Consider the following 23,706-nt stretch of genomic DNA (forward strand, 5'->3'; position numbering starts at 1 on the left):
GTTGCTTACGTCATTTCACTCCTTACTGGCCGGGCCCGAGAGTGGGGCACAGCTATCTGGGAGGCAAGGGCTGATTGTTCTAACAATTACCAGAACTTTAAAGAGGAGATGATTCGGGTTTTTGACCGTTCAGTTTTTGGTGGGGAGGCTTCTAGGGCCCTGGCTTCCCTATGCCAAGGTGATCGATCCATAACGGATTACTCTATAGAGTTTCGTACTCTTGCTGCCTCTAGTGACTGGAACGAGCCGGCGCTGCTCGCTCGTTTTCTAGAGGGACTCCACACAGTGGTCAAAGATGAGATTCTCTCTCGGGAGGTTCCTTCCAGTGTGGACTCTTTGATTGCTCTCGCCATCCGCATAGAACGACGGGTAGATCTTCGTCACCAAGCTCGTGGAAGAGAGCTCGCGTCAACGGTGTTTCCCTGCTCCGCATCGCAACCATCTCCCTCCTCTGGCTCAGAGACTGAGCCCATGCAGCTGGGAGGTATTCGCATCTCGACCAAGGAGAGGGAACGGAGGATCACCAACCGCCTGTGCCTCTATCAAATCAAATCAAATCAAATTTATTTATATAGCCCTTCGTACATCAGCTGATATCTCAAAGTGCTGTACAGAAACCCAGCCTAAAACCCCAAACAGCAAACAATGCAGGTGTAAAAGCACGGTGGCTAGGAAAAACTCCCTAGAAAGGCCAAAACCTAGGAAGAAACCTAGAGAGGAACCGGGCTATGTGGGGTGGCCAGTCCTCTTCTGGCTGTGCCGGGTAGAGATTATAACAGAACATGACCAAGATGTTCAAATGTTCATAAATGACCAGCATGGTCAAATAATAATAAGGCAGAACAGTTGAAACTGGAGCAGCAGCACAGTCAGATGGACTGGGGACAGCAAGGAGCCATCATGTCAGGTAGTCCTGGGGCACGGTCCTAGGGCTCAGGTCCTCCGAGAGAGAGAAAGAAAGAGAGAATTAGAGAGAGCATATGTGGGGTGGCCAGTCCTCTTCTGGCTGTGCCAGGTGGAGATTATAACAGAACGTGGCCAAGATGTTCAAATGTTCATAAATGACCAGCATGGTTGAATAATAGTAAGGCAGAACAGTTGAAACTGGAGCAGGAGCATGGCCAGGTGGACTGGGGACAGCAAGGAGTCCTCATGTCAGGTAGTCCTGGGACATGGTCCTAGGGCCCAGGCCAGTTGAAACTGGAGCAGCAGCATGGCCAGGTGGACTGGGGACAGCAAGGAGTCATCATGTCAGGTAGTCCTGGGGCATGGTTCTAGGGCTCAGGTCCTCCGAGAGAGAGAAAGAAAGAGAGAAGGAGAGAATTAGAGAACGCACACTTAGATTTACACAGGACACCGAATAGGACAGGAGAAGTACTCCAGATAAACAAACTGACCCTAGCCCCCGACACATAAACTACTGCAGCATAAATACTGGAGGCTGAGACAGGAGGGGTCAGGAGACACTGTGGCCCCATCCGAGGACACCCCCGGACAGGGCCAAACAGGAAGGATATAACCCCACCCACTTTGCCAAAGCACAGCCCCCACACCACTAGAGGGAAATCTTCAACCACCAACTTACCATCCTGAGACAAGGCCGAGTATAGCCCACAAAGATCTCCGACACGGTACAACCCAAGGGGTGGGGGGAACCCAGACAGGCCGACCACAACAGTGAATCAACCCACCCAGGTGACGCATCCCCCCCAGGGACGGCACGAGAGAGCCCCAGCAAGCCAGTGACTCAGCCCCGTAACAGGGTTAGAGGCAGAGAATCCCAGTGGAAAACGGGGAACCGGCCAGGCAGAGACAGCAAGGGCGGTTCGTTGCTCCAGAGCCTTTCCGTTCACCTTCCCACTCCTGGGCCAGACTACACTCAATCATATGACCCACTGAAGAGATGAGTCTTCAGTAAAGACTTAAAGGTTGAGACCGAGTTTGCGTCTCTGACATGGGTAGGCAGACCGTTCCATAAAAATGGAGCTCTATAGGAGAAAGCCCTGCCTCCAGCTGTTTGCTTAGAAATTCTAGGGACAATTAGGAGGCCTGCGTCTTGTGACCGTAGCGTACGTATAGGTATGTACGGCAGGACCAAATCAGAGAGGTAGGTAGGAGCAAGCCCATGTAATGCTTTGTAGGTTAGCAGTAAAACCTTGAAATCAGCCCTTGCTTTGACAGGAAGCCAGTGTAGAGAGGCTAGCACTGGAGTAATATGATCAAATTTTTTGGTTCTAGTCAGGATTCTAGCAGCCGTATTTAGCACTAACTGAAGTTTATTTAGTGCTTTATCCGGGTAGCCGGAAAATAGAGCATTGCAGTAGTCTAACCTAGAAGTGACAAAAGCATGGATTAATTTTTCTGCATCATTTTTGGACAGAAAGTTTCTGATTTTTGCAATGTTACGTAGATGGAAAAAAGCTGTCCTCGAAATGGTCTTGATATGTTCTTCAAAAGAGAGATCAGGGTCCAGAGTAACGCCGAGGTCCTTCACAGTTTTATTTGAGACGACTGTACAACCATTAAGATTAATTGTCAGATTCAACAGAAGATCTCTTTGTTTCTTGGGACCTAGAACAAGCATCTCTGTTTTGTCCGAGTTTAATAGTAGAAAGTTTGCAGCCATCCACTTCCTTATGTCTGAAACACATGCTTCTAGCGAGGGCAATTTTGGTGCTTCACCATGTTTCATTGAAATGTACAGCTGTGTGTCATCCGCATAGCAGTGAAAGTTTACATTATGTTTTCGAATAACATCCCCAAGAGGTAAAATATATAGTGAAAACAATAGTGGTCCTAAAACAGAACCTTGAGGAACACCGAAATGTACAGTTGATTTGTCAGAGGACAAACCATTCACAGAGACAAACTGATATCTTTCCGACAGATAAGACCTAAACCAGGCCAGAACATGTCCGTGTAGACCAATTTGGGTTTCCAATCTCTCCAAAAGAATGTGGTGATCGATGGTATCAAAAGCAGCACTAAGGTCTAGGAGCACGAGGACAGATGCAGAGCCTCGGTCCGATGCCATCAAAATGTCATTTACCACCTTCACAAGTGCCGTCTCAGTGCTATGATGGGGTCTAAAACCAGACTGAAGCATTTCGTATACATTGTTTGTCTTCAGGAAGGCAGTGAGTTGCTGCGCAACAGCCTTCTCTAAAATCTTTGAGAGGAATGGAAGATTCGATATAGGCCGATAGTTTTTTATATTTTCTGGGTCAAGGTTTGGCTTTTTCAAGAGAGGCTTTATTACTGCCACTTTTAGTGAGTTTGGTACACATCCAGTGGATAGAGAGCCGTTTATTATGTTCAACATAGGAGGGCCAAGCACAGGAAGCAGCTCTTTCAGTAGTTTAGTTGGAATAGGGTCCAGTATACAGCTTGAAGGTTTAGAGGCCATGATTATTTTCATCATTGTGTCAAGAGATATAGTACTAAAACACTTGAGCGTCTCTCTTGATCCTAGGTCCTGGCAGAGTTGTGCAGACTCAGGACAACTGAGGTTTGGAGGAATACGCAGGTTTAAAGAGGAGTCCGTAATTTGCTTTCTAATAATCATAATCTTTTCCTCAAAGAAGTTCATGAATTTATCACTGCTAAAGTGCAAGTCATCCTCTCTTGGGGAATGCTGCTTTTTAGTTAGCTTTGCCACAGTATCAAAAAGGAATTTCGGATTGTTCTTATTTTCCTCAATTAAGTTAGAAAAATAGGACGATCGAGCAGCAGTAAGGGCTCTTCGGTACTGCACGGTACCATCCTTCCAAGCTAGTCGGAAGACTTCCAGTTTGGTGTGGCGCCATTTCCGTTCCAATTTTCTGGAAGCTTGCTTCAGAGCTCGGGTATTTTCTGTGTACCATGGAGCTAGTTTCTTATGAGACATTTTTTTAGTTTTTAGGGGTGCAACTGCATCTAGGGTATTGCGCAAGGTTAAATTGAGATCCTCAGTTAGGTGGTTAACGGATTTTTGTCCTCTGGCGTCCTTGGGTAGGCAGAGGGAGTCTGGAAGGGCATCAAGGAATCTTTGTGTTGTCTGTGAATTTATAGCACGACTTTTGATGTTCCTTGGTTGGGGTCTGAGCAGATTATTTGTTGCAATTGCAAACGTAATAAAATGGTGGTCTGATAGTCCAGGATTATGAGGAAAAACATTAAGATCCACAACATTTATTCCATGGGACAAAACTAGGTCCAGCGTATGACTGTGAGAGTGAGTGGGTCCAGAGACATGTTGGACAAAACCCACTGAGTCGATGATGGCTCCAAAAGCCTTTTGGAGTGGGTCTGTGGACTTTTCCATGTGAATATTAAAGTCACCAAAGATTAGAATATTATCTGCAATGACTACAAGGTCTGATAGGAATTCAGGGAACTCAGTGAGAAACGCTGTATATGGCCCAGGAGGCCTGTAAACAGTAGCTATAAAAAGTGATTGAGTAGGCTGCATAGATTTCATGACTAGAAGCTCAAAAGACGAAAACGTCATTTTTTTTTTTTTTGTAAATTGAAATTTGCTATCGTAAATGTTAGCAACACCTCCGCCTTTGCGGGATGCACGGGGATATGGTCACTAGTGTAGCCAGGAGGTGAGGCCTCATTTAACACAGTAAATTCATCAGGCTTAAGCCATGTTTCAGTCAGGCCAATCACATCAAGATTATGATCAGTGATTAGTTCATTGACTATAATTGCCTTTGAAGTAAGGGATCTAACATTAAGTAGCCCTATTTTGAGATGTGAGGTATCATGATCTCTTTCAGTAATGACAGGAATGGAGGTGGTCTTTATCCTAGTGAGATTGCTAAGGCGAACACCGCCATGTTTAGTTTTGCCCAACCCAGGTCGAGGCACAGACACGGTCTCAATGGTGATAGCTGAGCTGACTACACTAACTATGCTAGTGGCAGACTCCACTATGCTGGCAGGCTGGCTAATAGCCTGCTGCCTGGCCTGCACCCTATTTCATTGTGGAGCTAGAGGAGTTAGAGCCCTGTCTATGTTGGCAGATAAGATGAGAGCACCCCTCCAGCTAGGATGGAGTCCGTCACTCCTCAGCAGGTCAGGCTTGGTCCTGTTTGTGGGCGAGTCCCAGAAAGAGGGCCAATTATCTACAAATTCTATCTTTTGGGAGGGGCAGAAAACAGTTTTCAACCAGCGATTGAGTTGTGAGACTCTGCTGTAGAGCTCATCACTCCCCTAACTGGGAGGGGGCCAGAGACAATTACTCGATGCCGACACATCTTTCTAGCTGATATGCACGCAGAAGCTATGTTGCGCTTGGTGATCTCTGACTGTTTCATCCTAACATCGTTGGTGCCGACGTGGATAACAATATCTCTATACTCTCTACACTCGCCAGTTTTAGCTTTAGCCAGCACCATCTTCAGATTAGCCTTAACGTCGGTAGCCCTGCCCCCGGGTAAACAGTGTATGATCGCTGGATGATTCGCTTTAAGTCTAATACTGCGGGTAATGGAGTCGCCAATGACTAGAGTTTTCAATTTGTCAGAGCTAATGGTGGGAAGCTTCGGCGTCTCAGACCCCGTAACGGGAGGAGTAGAGACCAGAGAAGACTCGGCCTCTGACACCGACCCGCTGCTTAATGGGGAGAACCGGTTGAAAGTTTCTGTCTGCTGAATGAGCGACACCGGTTGAGCGTTCCTACAGCATTTCCTTCCAGAAACCGTGAGAAAGTTGTCCGGCTGCGGGGACTGTGCCAGGGGATTTATACTACTATCTGTACTTACTGGTGGCACAGACGCTGTTTCATCCTTTCCTACACTGAAATTACCCTTGCCTAACGATTGCGTCTGAAGCTGGGCTTGCAGTACAGCTATCCTCGCCGTAAGGCGAGCACAGCGGCTGCAATTAGAAGGCATCATGTTAATGTTACTACTTAGCTTCGGCTGTTGGAGGTCCTGACGAATCGTGTCCAGATAAAGCGTCCGGAGCGAAAAAGTCGAGGAAAAAATAAATATATGAACGGTAATTAAAAAGTGAAACCCGTAAAGTTGTCAGGTAGCAAAATAGGTTGGCAACAAAACGCACAGCAATTTGAAAACAAGCCTGCAAGTTGTGACTTTGATTGCGGATTTGATGGACATTTTGTCAATTCTTGTCCAGTAAAAGGCCAGAGCTCATCAGTAAGCGGAGGGCTACTGGTGAGCGCTACTACTCAGGTCTCTTCATCTAGATCCTGTACTACTATGTCGGTCCATCTACGCTGGACCGGTTCGGGTGCTACATGCAGTGCCTTGATTGACTCTGGGGCTGAGGGTTGTTTCATGGACGAAGCATGGGTTCGGAAACATAACATTCCTTTCAGACAGTTAGACAAGCCTACGCCCATGTTTGCCTTAGATGGTAGTCATCTTCCCAGTATCAGATTTGAGACACTACCTTTAACTCTCACAGTATCTGGTAACCACAGTGAGACTATTTCTTTTTGATTTTTCGTTCACCTTTTACACCTGTTGTTTTGGGTCATCCCTGGCTAGTATGTCATAATCCTTCTATTAATTGGTCTTGTAATTCTATCCTATCCTGGAACGTATCTTGTCATGTGAAGTGCTTAATGTCTGCCATCCCTCCCATTTCTTCTGTCCCCACTTCTCAGGAGGAACCTGGCGATTTGACAGGAGTGCCGGAGGAATATCATGATCTGCGCACGGTCTTCAGTCGGTCCCGAGCCAACTCCCTTCCTCCTCACCGGTCGTATGATTGTAGTATTGATCTCCTTCCGGGGACCACTCCTCCTCGGGGTAGACTATACTCTCTGTCGGCTCCCGAACGTAAGGCTCTCGAGGATTATTTATCTGTGTCTCTTGACGCCGGTACCATAGTGCCTTCTTCCTCTCCGGCCGGGCGGGGTTCTTTTTGTTAAGAAGAAGGACGGTACTCTGCGCCCCTGCGTGGATTATCGAGGGCTGAATTACATAACGGTTAAGAATCGTTATCCGCTTCCCTTATGTCATCAGCCTTCGAGATTCTGCAGGGAGCCAGGTGCTTTACTAAGTTGGACCTTCGTAACGCTTACCATCTCGTGCGCATCAGAGAGGGGGACGAGTGGAAAACGGCGTTTAACACTCCGTTAGGGCATTTTGAGTACCGGGTTCTGCCGTTTGGTCTCGCCAATGCGCCAGCTGTTTTTCAGGCATTAGTTAATGATGTTCTGAGAGACATGCTGAACATCTTTGTTTTTGTCTATCTTGACGATATCCTGATTTTTTCACCGTCACTCGAGATTCATGTTCAGCACGTTCGACGTGTTCTACAGCGCCTTTTAGAGAATTGTCTCTACGTAAAGGCTGAGAAGTGCTCTTTTCATGTCTCCTCCGTTACTTTTCTCGGTTCCGTTATTTCCGCTGAAGGCATTCAGATGGATTCCGCTAAGGTCCAAGCTGTCAGTGATTGGCCCGTTCCAAGGTCACGTGTCGAGTTGCAGCGCTTTTTAGGTTTCGCTAATTTCTATCGGCGTTTCATTCGTAATTTCGGTCAAGTTGCTGCCCCTCTCACAGCTCTTACTTCTGTCAAGACGTGTTTTAAGTGGTCCGGTTCCGCCCAGGGAGCTTTTGATCTTCTAAAAGAACGTTTTACGTCCGCTCCTATCCTCGTTACTCCTGACGTCACTAGACAATTCATTGTCGAGGTTGACGCTTCAGAGGTAGGCGTGGGAGCCATTCTTTCCCAGCGCTTCCAGTCTGACGATAAGGTTCATCCTTGCGCTTATTTTTCTCATCGCCTGTCGCCATCTGAGCGCAACTATGATGTGGGTAACCGTGAACTGCTCGCCATCCGCTTAGCCCTAGGCGAATGGCGACAGTGGTTGGAGGGGGCGACCGTTCCTTTTGTCGTTTGGACAGACCATAAGAACCTTGAGTACATCCGTTCTGCCAAACGACTTAATGCCCGTCAAGCTCGTTGGGCGTTGTTTTTTGCTCGTTTCGAGTTTGTGATTTCTTACCGTCCGGGTAGCAAAAACACCAAGCCTGATGCCTTATCCCGTCTGTTTAGTTCTTCTGTGGCTTCTACTGATCCCGAGGGGATTCTTCCTTATGGGCGTGTTGTCGGGTTAACAGTCTGGGGAATTGAAAGACAGGTTAAGCAAGCACTCACGCACACTGCGTCGCCGCGCGCTGTCCTAGTAACCTCCTTTTCGTTCCTGTTTCCACTCGTCTGGCTGTTCTTCAGTGGGCTCACTCTGCCAAGTTAGCTGGTCATCCCGGTGTTCGAGGCACTCTTGCGTCTATTCGCCAGCGCTTTTGGTGGCCGACTCAGGAGCGTGACACGCGCCGTTTCGTGGCTGCTTGTTCGGACTGCGCGCAGACTAAGTCGGGTAACTCTCCTCCTGCCGGTCGTCTCAGACCGCTCCCCATTCCTTCTCGACCATGGTCTCACATCGCCCTAGACTTCATTACCGGTCTGCCTTTGTCTGCGGGGAAGACTGTGATTCTTACGGTTGTCGATAGGTTCTCTAAGGCGGCACATTTCATTCCCCTCGCTAAACTTCCTTCCGCTAAGGAGACGGCACAAATCATCATCGAGAATGTGTTCAGAATTCATGGCCTTCCGTTAGACGCCGTTTCAGACAGAGGTCCGCAATTCACGTCACAGTTTTGGAGGGAGTTCTGTCGTTTGATTGGTGCGTCCGTCAGTCTCTCTTCCGGGTTTCATCCCCAGTCTAACGGTCAAGCAGAGAGGGCCAATCAGACGATTGGTCGCATACTACGCAGCCTTTCTTTCAGAAACCCTGCGTCTTGGGCAGAACAGCTCCCCTGGGCAGAATACGCTCACAACTCGCTTCCTTCGTCTGCTACCGGGTTATCTCCGTTTCAGAGTAGTCTGGGTTACCAGCCTCCTCTGTTCTCATCCCAGCTTGCCGAGTCCAGCGTTCCCTCCGCTCAAGCGTTTGTCCAACGTTGTGAGCGCACCTGGAGGAGGGTGAGGTCTGCACTTTGCCGCTACAGGGCACAGACTGTGAGAGCCGCCAATAAACGCAGGATTAAGAGTCCAAGGTATTGTTGCGGCCAGAGAGTGTGGCTTTCCACTCGCAACCTTCCTCTTACGACAGCTTCTCGTAAGTTGACTCCGCGGTTCATTGGTCCGTTCCGTGTCTCCCAGGTCGTCAATCCTGTCGCTGTGCGACTGCTTCTTCCGCGACATCTTCGTCGCGTCCATCCTGTCTTCAATGTCTCCTGTGTCAAGCCCTTTCTTCGCACCCCCGTTCGTCTTCCCTCCCGTCCTTGTCGAGAGCGCACCTATTTACAAGGTACGTAAGATCATGGACATGCGTTCTCGGGGACGGGGTCACCAATACTTAGTGGATTGGGAGGGTTACGGTCCTGAGGAGAGGAGTTGGGTTCCGTCTCGGGACGTGCTGGACCGTTCGCTTATTGATGATTTCCTCCGTTGCCGCCAGGGTTCCTCCTCGAGTGCGCCAGGAGGCGCTCGGTGAGTGGGGGGGTACTGTCATGTTTTGTCATTAATTATCATGACTTGTCCCTGTGCTTCCCCTTCTATTCGTTTCACTCTGCTGGTCTTATTAGGTTCTTTCCCTCTTTCTATCCCTCTCTCTCCCCCTCCCTCTCTCACTCTCTCGCTCTCTCTTCTCTCTATCGTTCCGTTCCTGCTCCCAGCTGTTCCTATTCCCCTAATCAATCATTTAGTCTTCCCACACCTGTTCCCGATCCTTTTCCCTGATTAGAGTCCCTATTTCTCTCCTTGTTTTCCGTACCTGCCCTGTCGGATCCTTGTCTAGATTCACCGTGCTGTGTCTATGTTTTGCCCTGTCGTGTCGTGTTTCCCTCAGATGCTGCGTGGTGAGCAGGTGTCTGAGTCTGCTAGGTTCAAGTGCCTTCCCGAGGCAACCTGCAGTTCTTGATCAAGTCTCCAGTCTGTTCTCGTCTTTACGAGTAGTATTATGCCTTTTGTTTTGTTAAGTATCTTACTGGATTAAAAACTCTGTTTTCGCCAAGTCGCTTTTGGGTCCTCATTCACCTGCATAACACTCTCTCTCTCTCTCTCTCTCTCTCTCTCTCTCTCTCTCTCTCTCTCTCTCTCTCTCTCTCTCTCTCTCTCTCTCTCTCTCTCTCACTTTGTCTCTCTGTCTCTCTCTCTCTGTCTCTCTCTCACTCTATCTCTCTCTCACTCTGTCTCTCTCCCTCTCTTTCTCTCTCTCACTCTGTCTCTCTCTCCCTCTATTTCTCTCTCTCACTCTGTTTCTCTCTCACTCTATTTCTCTCACTCACTTTGTCTCTCTGTCTCTCTCTCTCTTTCTCTCTCTCACTCTGTTTCTCTCTCTCTGTCTCTCTCTCTCTCTCTCTCTCTCTCTCTCTCTCTCTCTCTCTCTCTCTCCCTCTCTCTCTCTCTCTCTCTCTCCCTCTCTTTCTCTCTCTCACTCTGTTTCTCTCTCTCACTCTGTCTCTCTGTCTCTCTCTCTGTCTCTCTCTCACTCTATCTCTCTCTCACTCTGTCTCTCTCTCCCTCTCTTTCTCTCTCTCACTCTGTCTCTCTCTCCCTCTCTTTCTCTCTCTCACTCTCTCTCTCTCTCTCTCTCTCTCTCTCTCTCTCTCTCTCTCTCTCCCTCTCTCTCTCTCTCTCTCTCTCTCTCTCTCTCTCTCTCTCTCTCTCTCTCTCTCTCACTCTTTGTCTTGTTTTGAATGTCTTTAAATTTGAGCTTTTCATCCAGGGTTACATTGCTGTATGCATTACTCATTTCTTAAAATTGCATTGTAAGTAGGCTTGTAAGTAAGCATTTCACTGTAAGGTCTACCTGTTGTATTTGGCGCATGTGACAATTAAAATTGGATTTGATTTGATGTGATAAACATGATGCACCATTCAGCTTAAAATAAAATGTAAGTACCATACAACAATCCTTAAATGAGACATTCAAGATATGCTTAGAATTGATTTCACATTCATTGTCAAAGGATTTCAACTTCAGACAGAATTGTTCCACATTAAGTAGAAATGTTCACGTTCTGTGATCCTAGTGAAATACTGTGCATGACATATTGTATTTGACAGTGAGACAATGGTATGGATAAACCTATACAATAGAGTGCGAGTACACTGACTTTTTAGGCGAACTCGACAGGCCGAGTTAGAGGGCAACTGCACTGTGCAACTGCACTGCGTTAATGAATGGCCACACGTGGTACAGAATATATGAACATTTACTTCTTGTCTTAGGTCTATCTTTAGTTCTGAGAAAGGCTGTTTCACCTCAGTTTTCACACCTTAGGAACAGTAGCTGAACTTGCTAAGATAAGCACTCACTCTATTTCAGCTGGAGGCATGCTTCACTTCATCAAACTGCTGTACATGGCAGGCCAGATGCACACACTGACCTTTACATATCATTGAGTGTTAACCTGGATAGGACTAACAGAGATCTTTATGTCTCGCGTAGGTTCAAATGTGGAAAAACTGTATGTCTGAAATGTTAGTCCAGTTTATGTTTGATTAGCACTTCAACTCTAACGTGATTGTCCAATTTTGGATCTGTGTATGTTTTCTATATTATTGATTTGTTTTGTGCAAATATCTGTACCATGTAACATTGAAGACAACACCCACCTCACTATATCCATCCAGTGTTGCTTCAGGTTTGACTATGTTTAGATCTATTACCATCACGTGCATCACTTGAATGAGCGTAGTTAAGTGTCAGGGTTAAAGACTTCCCATTGATTCAAAAAAAGGAATGAATATTTGCCAGCTTCGATAGTTCGCTTCAGCAGCCATTGTCGCTAAAGAAATTGGCATCCACACACACAAATACATCTATGTTAACAATTGTTAACCAATGATGGACCACTCTCATTGCCTTGAACAACATACATGAAATCAATTTCAGCTTCCATAAAGCCACCATTGTGGCGTGGACCTGCGGTAATTATGCTACGCTAGCCTCCATTGAAGGCAGCCATTTAGCCGCATGGCACTGGCCTGTGCCTCTGTTAGTTGATCTCATTTACTGGCACTAATTAGCTTCGCTACGATTCGCCGACACTTGGCGTTAACACAGGACAGGAGCCACCAGTTGGGGACGACAAACAGGGCTATCTGTTGTAGGAGTGTAGGGAGGTTCTGCCCCCCCCCCCCCCCCCCAATCTGCCTCCCTCCCCCCAGTCAATGACAGCTGGGACAGCACAGAGGGCACGACTAGCCCCCATTCACTGCATTCAGCGCATTTACCCAGGGCCGCACAATAGCGCCTGCCTGTCCCATTTGCATGAGCAACTCCCCTTTCTACTCCTGTCATAATTGGACATTCTCCCCTTTCCGCCGAACCTGCGGGGTAGTAGCCTACGGAGTTCGGAGTTGTTTTGGGCAATGTATTTGAGATCTTAATGTGGTATGCTTTGAGACGATTGTCATATCTTTTATTAGCGTGATGAAGATGAGGAGTGAGACAACTTAAATGCTGAGTTTACTTCCGTAGCCTGTATGTCAGTTGCCAATGTTGTGAGTGATGCCCATGGGATCATTTGTGTGTTAGTTTGGTCTAATGAATATGACACAGGATGTTACTTATCTTCTAAGAAAATCTAGTACTTGCAGGCACACCAACTGGTTACCAAACCACCAAATATAAAATCCTGCAGAGCTCTTTATTAAACAGTCTATGTGGAAAAACAACTTATCCTTTTTTATGAACCTTCTACTTTAGTGGGCTAAAATCAGGGTAACACGGAGTGATTCTTGGTAGTCTTAAACAGATCTACTGTACAGTATGCAGTACACCTCACGCACATGGTTATTGGCTTAAAAAAAAGAGGACACCACACCATAAATCAAATCAAATTTAAAAAAAGAAGACACCACACCATAAATCAAATCAAATGTTAAAAAAGAAGACACCACACCATAAATCAAATCAAATTTTTAAAAAGCAGACACCACACCATAAATCAAATAATTTAAATAAAAAAGAAGACACCACACCATAAATCAGATAAAACTTTTTAAAAGAAGACACCACACCATAAATCAAATACATTTTTGAAAAAGAAGACACCACACCATAAATCAAATCAAATTTTTAAAAAGAAGACACCACACCATAAATCAAATCAAATTTTAAAAAAGAAGACACCACACCATAAATCAAATCAAATTTTTAAAAAGCAGACACCACACCATAAATCAAATAATAAAAAAAAGAAGACACCACACCATAAATCAGATAAAACTTTTTAAAAGAAGACACCACACCATAAATCAAATACATTTTTGAAAAAGAAGACACCACACCATAAATCAAATCAAATTTTAAAAAAGAAGACACCACACCATAAATCAAATCAAATTTAAAAAAAGAAGACACCACACCATAAATCAAATCAAATTTTAAAAAAGCAGACACCACACCATAAATCAAATAATTTTAAAAAAAAGAAGACACCACACCATAAATCAGATAAAACTTTTTAAAAGAAGACACCACACCATAAATCAAATACATTTTTGAAAAAGAAGACACCACACCATAAATCAAATCAAATTTTTAAAAAGAAGACACCACACCCTAAATCAAATCAAATTTTTAAAAAGAAGACACCACACATCAAATCAAATTTAAAAAAAGATGCCACCACACCATAAATCAAATCAAATTTAAAAAAGAAGATACCACACCATAAATCAAATCAAATAAAAAAAGACTAAATAAATAAAATTAAATCAAATTGTATTTGTCACATGCGCCGAATAAAACAGGTGACCTTACAGTGAAATGCTTACTTACAAGCCCTTAACCAACAATGCTTTAAGAAGTTTAGAGAAAAAGTGTTGAGTAGAAAACAGATCAATTAAAAATAGAAACTAGAAAAAAAGTAGCAAATAATTAAACAGCAGCAGTAAAATAACAAGCAAGGCTATATACATGTTAAATGTTATATACAGGGGGTACCGGTACAGAGTCAATGTGGAGGCTATACACAGGGTATTACGGTACAGAGTCAATGTGGAGGATATATACAGGGGGTACCAGTACAGAGTCAATGTAGAGGCTATATACAAGGGGTACCAGTACAGAGTCAATGTGGAGGCTATATACAGGGGGTACTGGTACAGCGTCAATGTGGAGGCTATATACAGGGGGTACCAGTACAGAGTCAATGTGGAGGCTATATACAGGGCATTACGGTACAGAGTCAATGTGGAGGATATATACAGGGTATTACGGTACAGAGTCAATGTGGAGGCTATATACAAGGGGTACATTTACATTATATATACAGGGTATTACAGTACAGAGTCAATGTGGAGGCTATATACAGGGGGTACTGGTACAGCGTCAATGTGGAGGCTATATACAGGGGGTAACAGTACAGAGTCAATGTGGAGGCTATATACAGGGCATTACGGTACAGAGTCAATGTGGAGGATATATACAGGGTATTACGGTACAGAGTCAATGTGGAGGCTATATACAGGGGGTACCGGTACAGAGTCAATGTGGAGGCTATATACAGGGGGTACCGGTACAGAGTCAATGTGGACGCTATACACAGGGGGCACCGGTATAGAGTCAATGTGCGGAGGCACCGGTTAGTTGAGGTAATTGAGGTAATCCTGTATGTACATGTAGGTAGCAGTGTAAAAGAGGGGTCTGGGTAGCCCTTTGATTAGCTGTCTTATGGCTGGGTCGTAGAAGCTGTTAAGAATCGTTTTGGACCTCGACTTGGCGCTCCGGTACCGTTTGCCGTGCGGTAGCAGAGAGAACAGGATATCACTAGAGTGGCTGGAGTCTTTTGCAATTTTTAGGGCCTTCCTCTGACACCACCTGATATAGAGGTCCTGGATGGCAGGACGCTTGGTCACGGTGATGTACTGAGCCATATGCACTACCCTCTGTAGTGCCATGCAGTTGCCATACCAGGCAGTGATGCAACCAGTCAGGATGCTCTCAATGGTGCAGCTGAAGAACCTTTTGAGGATCTGAGGACCCATGCCAAGTCTTTTCAGTCTCCTGAGGTGAAATAGGCTTTGTTGTGCCCTCATTGCGACTGTCTTAGTGTGTTTGGACCACGATAGCGTGTATTCAATTTTGAGTTTGCATTCAATATTGCACTTTTTATACATCACAAAAGACTGAAATATAACAAAACAGTTTGACACCAGTAAAGCACCCCCACACCATCACACCCCCTCTTCCATGCTTCACGGGGGGAACCACCCATGCGGAGATCATCCGTTCACCTACTCTGTTTCACAAAGACACGGCAGTTGCAACCAAAAACCTCAAATTTGGACTCATCAGACCAAAGGACAAATTTCCACCGGTCTAAATGTCCATTGCTCGGGTGTCTTGGCCCAAGCAAGTCTCTTCTTCCCAAGCAAGTATTTTAGTTTCTTTACATCAATTTTACCATGAAGGCCTGATTCACGTCGTCTCCTCTGAACAGTTTATGTTGAGATCTGTCTGCTACTTGAACTCTGCAAGGCATTTATTTGGGCTGCAATTTCTGAGGCTGGTAACTCTAATCAACTTATCCTCTGCAGCAGAGGTAACTCTGGGTCTTCTTTTCCTGTGGCGGTCCTCATGAGAGCCAGTTTCATTATAACGCTTGATGGTTTTTGCGACTGCTCTTGAATAAACTTTCAAAGTTCTTGAAATTTTAGTTAAATAAAGGTTAAATAAAAAATATAAAAAAACCTCTTAATTAAAGTAACGATGGACTTTCATTTCTGTTTGCTTATTTGAGCTGTTCTTGCCATAATATGGACTTGGTCTTTTGCCAAAAAGGGCTATCTTCTGTATATCACCCCTACCTTGTCACAACACAGCTGATTAACTCAACGCATTAAGAAGGAAAGAAATTAACAAGGCACACCTGTTAATTGAAATGCATTCCAGGTGCCTACCTCATGAAGCTGGTTGAGAGAATGCCAAGAATGTGCAAAGCTGTTATCAAGGCAAAGGGTGGCTACTTTAAAGAATCTCAAATCTCAAATATATTTGGATTTGCTTAACCCTTTTTTGGTTACTACATGATATGTGTTATTTCATAGTTTTGATGTCTTCACTGTTGTTTTACAATGTAGAAAATAGTAAAAATAAAGAAAAACCCTTTGAATGAGTCCAAACTTTTGACTTTTTTTTATTACAAGAACTCAGATAGAATAGTAAAAGGTGTTGAAAATAAAAAAGAATGTATCCATTGATTTGTTGTACGATGTTGGCCACCACCCATGCCTCTACACATCGGTGAAGAACAATTTCAAAGAGAACCGGAGAAAGATGGAAACACCCACCCACACCAGAGACACCCTTTGTGTTGAGCGCTTACCACTCTCTCCGTCTCTGCACACTTCCCTGTATGTTCTAGGTCACTTCAAATAATAGATTTTGAACCTTTTCTTATTTCTGTCAAGCACCCTAAAAGTGTTTGAGAAACTGTCTTATTTCCCAACAGAGCATTCATTTACTTCTTCTAATTAACCCAAGCCTTTGTGGGCCTGAGTATTGACATGAAAATAAAACAAAGAAGTGAAAGATCTTAAGCTTCACAGTGTGTATTCCCTTGCTTTACAATGAAGCAGACAAGAACACGACAAGATCCAAAACCTGCAACCCTCCCAGTCCAACCCATCCCTAGTGAAGGTGAGCCATGTGTTCCGGGTCAGGCCCGCAGTAGGTCATTTCCATAAGGTGGCAATTGTGCAGGTGGTGGAGGGGCTAGCTGATGCTGTAGTGGTGCAGCAGGCCGAGGCGAGGTGCCGTGCGGGGCAGATGGACCTGTCTTGCACTGACCGAGCATCCCTGTACCACGCTGGGAGACCAGGAGGGGGCCGGCCATGCAGCCTCCCAGAAAGGGGTGCATCCCACTGAGACCCTGGCACCCAGCCCTTGCCAGCCTTGGCCTGCACCCATCCCCATCCACCACCACCCACCCCCTGAAGAAGAAAACGCTGACCAAGCCCTCCGGGTGTATAGACCTAGCCTCCTGGGCTCTCAAGGCCCCAGACAACAAGCTGGTCCTCAGGCAGGCCATGCCAAGTGTGGATGCCAGGGTTGGATGTTGGATGGCACGGGAGAGGAATTACAGTACCATTGCGATTTCGGATTCAGCTTTGACATATATTCTTACCACCCCTCCGGTTGTCTCCAGTAAACACCACTCCAATAAAGACCTTTTGTATTGTCAGCGCACATCTTTTTTTTCTTTCTTTCTTGTTTACTATTTGGTCCTGATTTTTGAATTGTTTTAAAATAAAGACACCGATTAAACACTTCCTTCAGCGTCTAAGGACGTATTTCTATTTATTTGCTTTGTCTACACGTACGGTCATTTTGGGTTATGTGGCAAACACACATCTTGAGCGGTGAACTTTCTTGCGAGGTGCAATTTCCTGGCTACGTGCAAACAAGGCAACACAGAAAGAAACATAAAGACCAAGCAAAAACATAATTGTACAAGGCCCTGTTGATAAACTCCTGAATATAACACAGGCCAGATATTTCATACAGTAAAATGAATATTCCAGTGATGCCTGCTAATGTACTTGGGTGAGCTCACCTTTCCTTCACACTATTGAAAAGCCCTAGCAAGACCCCCTCGTGACCACCCCATTAAAAGAGACCTGAACTCAGCTACTACTGTGTGAGGAAAACTGTGTGAGCGTGTACGAGCTTGTGAGAGTGTGTATCGTGGTATAGCATGGGTGGGGACCCCTGTCGAGTAGCCCCACCAAGTCTTCTCAATCCCCTGATTCAATTTGTAGTCACATTTATGAAGGATTACAGAGAACAGATCTTACTGTAGACTAGTTGGTAAGTGTCCTTACAAACCTCTATGAGTGGGGTTGTTGGACAATGGACCATAAATTGATCATAATTGAGCATACGAGAATGTACTGTAATAGGTTAAATACCTGCCATTTTGTGCTTCCTTTGATGTTTTCTCACTTTCATCTTCATGCCAATTAAGCCTTGTGATGAGGAAAAGATCATGTGATGAGGAAAATTAGGTGTGAAGAAATCGTATAATATTCTAACTGTAGGTTAACCTTTCCTAAATGGTAATACAGAAGAGTTGCTGATGAGCGCTTTTCACCAGAGCCAAATATTCTACAATAAATCAGAATATTGGTCTTTGTGGAGAGCATTTTTTATTTCGGCCTTCCCTGGATTGTCTGCTTGAAAGAAGGATGAGTAGGAAGATCGCTCTTCAATCTCTGTCGATTTCTGTTCTGTCTACATCGTTCGTGTTCCTCCCCCTTTATCGGTCATACACTGTCGTTATTGACACAAAACCCAAAATGGAGTAATGTTACTGTTTGTAAACATTCTGATTGTCATAAGATTTATTTTTGAAAAATGGTTCAGTGAAAGGCCTTACAGGCAACCACTGTGCTGCTTCTCAGCCTGAAGACACATTGCTGTATAAGAGTGGTGGGAAACGTGACTTCCTGTGTAGCTAACCACACTAGACATACTGTAGCTATAGGCAAGCCCAAGAGAGGTGGAAAACTCTTTGTCGAAAATGTGTTCACGTGTTCATGACAAATCTTTAAACGTTTTATAGTCATTGTGTCATTGTTGTTACTGTACAGTGCATGACGCCTTCTAGCAAAAATCCAAATATTCCAAACCCCAAACAGTGAATAGGACTATCCGGCGTATCGACAGTTGTTTAACAGAGCAAGCGGCTTGACGGGAGCTTGGGATCATGTTAGCAGAACAGGGTTTGTGAATATTGAGTGATTCCTTTGACAGGATATCTCTGATTGAAATATGGATAAGCTTACCTTTGCTACCCTGTGGCTCATTCAAATAGGGAAGAAGGGAGAGAGAGAGAGAGAGAGAGAGAGAGAGAGAGAGAGACGAGGCTGAAGTAGATAGTCTCCAGAGATTCCTCCTCCTCTCCGATGATGAGTCTACTTTAATCCATGAGGACAACTGCGACTCATTTCAAAGTAAGATTGGGAGATTTGATTTCACGTTTGACTATGAGAGAGAGACAGAGAACCCCCACCAAAAAGAGCTGATGGAATTGGCTCTGGTGCATTAGATATTCGGCAGCCATCGGACCATGACCGTGAGGGATCTGGTGTTTTGCCGCATCGTACATGCTGAGCAATATAGGATTGCCTCCACCGCCTCCACTGCTGTGGACAAGCATGCCACCAAGGCCGTGACCTCTTCCTTTCCTTTTGCAGGTGCTTAAAACAGATGCTGAATATAAATGTTTTTCATAGACAGCTGACCTTTGGCTCTCATGTGTTGCAAACACACTTTTGAAACTACAGGTCAGTAGTCCAAGGCAACTTGATAGCGTAAGGACAGAGCAAAGCTGAGGTGTCCTCGCCTGGTCCAGGCTGCGAGTAGGATCCCTCCACGGCACTGCGTCTGTGTTTACATTAGCCCTCAAGTGTTTCCCCCCATGGCGCTCCATCCAATTCTCCTCAACAAGAGAAAACGAGAGACTGGCATAGAAGCGAGTGAGGACCATGAATGAAGGGGGTACAAATTGACATGTGGCGTTCTGTGAGGTGAGTGCGCAACCTCTCCGCCGGCAATTACCATTCGCTAATGAGTGCCCTGCGTTTGTCTCTCTCTGTTTCTCCTTCTCTCTCCCTCCGCGGTCCCCTTTTCTCCCCGCCAGCTTTGTGCAGGCCCGCGGTGGCCACTGGACCATAGGTGTGCCTTTAATGGGGAGGCGCACATTGCAGTAATTAAACCAGCAGGGGGGCTTGTACGCACCCTTGATGCACCCCACTCCTCCAAAACTCCTCCCTCCCTCCCCCTTTTCAATCCCCTCCGCCGAATTGATCATTGTGCCGGAGCCAGTTTTGCCCCCAGCAGTTTTGCCACATTCTAATGAAGGCTTTCAGAGAGGCAAGGCCTGTGTCCCTACCAGTACTGGGACCAGTTGGGGCCAATCAATGTCTCTCACTCACACACAAACCCTTTCCCCAATCAGCCTCACATGTAACCACACACACACACACACACACACACACACACACACACACACACACACACACACACACACACACACACACACACACACACACACACACACACACACACACACACACACACACACACACACACACACACACACACACACACACACATGAATCCTCCCATCCTCATCACATCCCTCCAGCTGCTTCTCTCCTCTCCAGAAGAAAATACTAGGTGTTGAAATATCACTCAGGGTTGTTTTGAAGTCCTTTCCATGATGAGCCCTTTAAATGGACTGTGTAAGATTCAACATGTGATCTTATTGTATTGCATTTTAAGGCTATCTGACAATATGCCAATTCTAACAAAATATGAAGAAAAAAATAACTTGCTTTAGTTCTTGTGCTTATTAACTGTATGTGCTAAAATCAAGTGAACTGCACACATCATATTGCAATATTTTACTATGAAAACATGTTCAGGCAACTTTGTATCGTCAATAGACCACTCAATGGTTGTGAAATTGAAAAAGCACATTCAACTACATCGTCTTGTGTAATCTGTATTGATTCAGTAGTGTTATAAATCCGTGTTCTGATTAGACAGGGCTATCTGAATGGTCTTGATAGTCCCTACCCCGGAGCGGTACTCAGCAGGCTAACACAACCCATGGGGAACGTCTCTCACATTCGCTGATTGCTCTTACGTTGTGTGTGTACTGACGACAACAGTGAAGAGTCACTATGGAGCTAATATTGTAGGCCAAAAAGCACTGTACTTCTTCACTGTGGACATTAAAGTGTGTTTCAAGTGAGTGTGTGGGTTTGTTTGTGTTTATTAATGTACTTGGGTGTACTTGTTGACATATTTTCAATGAGTTGAAGAGAATGATTCTTCTATAAGATACATGCCATTCGTAGATTTTTTTATCAAATTGATGAGCTCCTGTACATAGCCATTTGGTCAGTAGTTTTGTTTTGAATTAGCTTGACATTGCCTTTTTTTTAGCTGTACTTGATTTGCCATATTTACCGCACTTGCTTTCGATTATGGTGCCAGAAAGCAAAAGGTTACAGGAAATGCCATGAGTAGCAGCGACCAACAGTGTTCTCCCTCTGTACACCTTCTTCCACTCCACACTAAGCTGAGGCTATTAATTGTTGCTGGTGTAGCAGTCGTTCAGTATATAAATAAAATAACCTCAGTCATTGAGGTGTTTGTAAGGCATTAGATGCCTCTCCAGGCCACGTTTTGCATCGTTTCCTGCCCTGCTCAGCTCACCCCTTTATCTCTCAGACCCCCTTGAGTATGGCGTTTTACATTTCTGTTTGTAAAACTGTCAACACTTCCACTGGCTGTACTAACGTGTGATTTAGCGCCGACAGAGAGGAGGGATAGAGAGTGAGAGAGAGACAACTGCATGAGATCTTGCACATTCTGAAAGTGGAATATTTTTTTTCTATCCCCAAGAAGATGCCTTGTTATGTACAGTGTATTGTGTTCTCTCACCCCCAGAAAAAGCATTCTGTTGTCTTTCTCTCTTCTTTATGTTTCTTTCTATTGTTTTGATCTATAATGAATCTATAACGAATTGATTATATTCCAAGTGTCGATATGCAGTGTCTTCAGTAAGTATTCACAACCCTTGATCTTTTTTGTCGATGTTGTATCACTGGACTGGCAGTATGTTTTTGATTTTTTTTACAAATTGATTTAAAAAAAATGAAAAGCTGAAATGTCTTCAATCAGAAACTATTAAACCCCTTTGTTATGACAAGCCTAAATAAATTCAGGAGTAAAACTTTGCTGAACAAGTCACATAATAAGTTGCATGGAATCACTCTGTGTGCAATAATAGTGTTTAACATGATTTTTGAATGACTACCTAATCTCTTTACCCCACATACAATTCATTATCTGTAAGGTCCCTCAGTCAAGCACTGAAAACTAACGACAAAGATCAGGGATGTTTTCCAATGTCTCTCAAAGAAGGGCACCTATTGGTAGATGTGTAAAAGTTGAAAAAAGCAGACATTGAATATACATTTGAGCATGGTGAAGTTATTAATTACGCTTTAGATGGTGTATCAATACACCCAGTCACTACAAAGATGCAGGCATCCTTCCTAACTCAGTTGCCGGAGAGGAAGGAAACCCTGATTTCCCCATGAGGTCAATGGTGATTTTAAAACAGTTACATAGTTTAATGGCTGTGATAGGGCAAAACTGAGAATGGATCAACAACATTGTAGTTACTCCACAATACTAACCCAATTGACAGATTGAAAAGAAGGAAGCCTGTACAGAATAAAAAATATTCCAAGACACGCATCCTCTTGCCACAAGGAACTTAAGTAACACTTCCAAAAAAGCAATTCACTGTTTGTCCTAAATACAAAGTGATATGTTTGGGGCAAATCCAATACAACACATTACTGAGTACTACTCTCTATTTTTCAAGCATGGTGGCGGATGATTCATGTTATTGGTATGCTGGTAATCGTTAAGGACTGGGAAGTTTTTCAGGATAAAAAAGAAATGGAATGGAGCTAAGCACGGACAAAATCCTAGCGGAAAACCTGGTTCAGTCTGCTTTCCACCAGACACTGGGAGATTAATTCGCCTTTCAGCAGGACAATAACCGAAAACACAAGGCCAAATCTACACTGTTGCTTACCAAGAAGATAGTGAATGTTCCTGAGTGGCCCAGTTACAGTTTTGACATGAATCTGCTTAAAAATCTATGGCAAGACCTGAAAATGTCTGTCTAGAAATGATCAATAACCAATTTGACAGAGCCTGAAGAATTTGGAAACGAATAACGGGCAAATTTTGCACAATCGAGGTGTGGATAGCTCTTAGCTCCAGAAAGACTCACAGCTGTAATCGCTGCCAAATGTGAATCTAACATGTATTGACTGAGGGGGTTGAATACTAAATGTATTAGTGTTAGATTTTTCATACATGTTTTACAAATGTTAGAATTCTTTCCCACTTTACAGTACAGTGTATTTTCTGTAGGTCATTGACGAAAAATTACAATGAAATCCATTTGAATCCCAGTTTGTAACACAACAAAATGTGGAAAAAGTCCAGTGCTGTGAATACTTTCTGATGGCACTGTATAAAACTATAGGTAAAACACAAGCGTTATGTTTTTAACAATACAATAAAGTGTATATTTTTAGGACTCCTAAAGAGGGCCGGATTAAGAAATCATAGGCCCGCGGGCTTTGTTTAACAAAATATTATAATAAAAAATATAACGTAATAAAATAAACCTAAAGAAATGCCTGATGGGCTCCCTACGGGCTTGGGCCCAGCCCCTGACCCACACAATTGACCAGTCACATTTTTTATAATGCATTTTTTATATATACTTTTTTTAAATGAATCAGTTACCCAATCAAGGCAGGGCCACCCAATTACCCAGGTGAGCCCCCTACCTCCTCTCCTCCCCCCATCTGATGATTAGCAGAGTGCCAGCAAGAAGCAGCAGGCTGTCTACACATTGAAAGCGGGCTTCTGAGTCCTCCTGTGGTTGGATAGAAAATATATATGACATATATCAAATATACTGTATATATAATATATACATTTAAGGACATCTGCACTTTCCATGACATAGACTGACCAGGTGAATTCAGGTGAAAGCTATGACCCCTTATTGATGTCCCTTGTTAAATCAACTTCAGTCAGTGTAGAGGAAAGGGAGGAGACGGGTTACAGAAGGATTGTTAAGCTTTGAGACATGTCTTGTGTATGTGTGCCATTCAGAA

The sequence above is a fragment of the Oncorhynchus gorbuscha genome, linkage group LG24, assembly GCF_021184085.1.
Source record: "Oncorhynchus gorbuscha isolate QuinsamMale2020 ecotype Even-year linkage group LG24, OgorEven_v1.0, whole genome shotgun sequence".
Classification (NCBI taxonomy): Eukaryota; Metazoa; Chordata; class Actinopteri; order Salmoniformes; family Salmonidae; genus Oncorhynchus; species Oncorhynchus gorbuscha.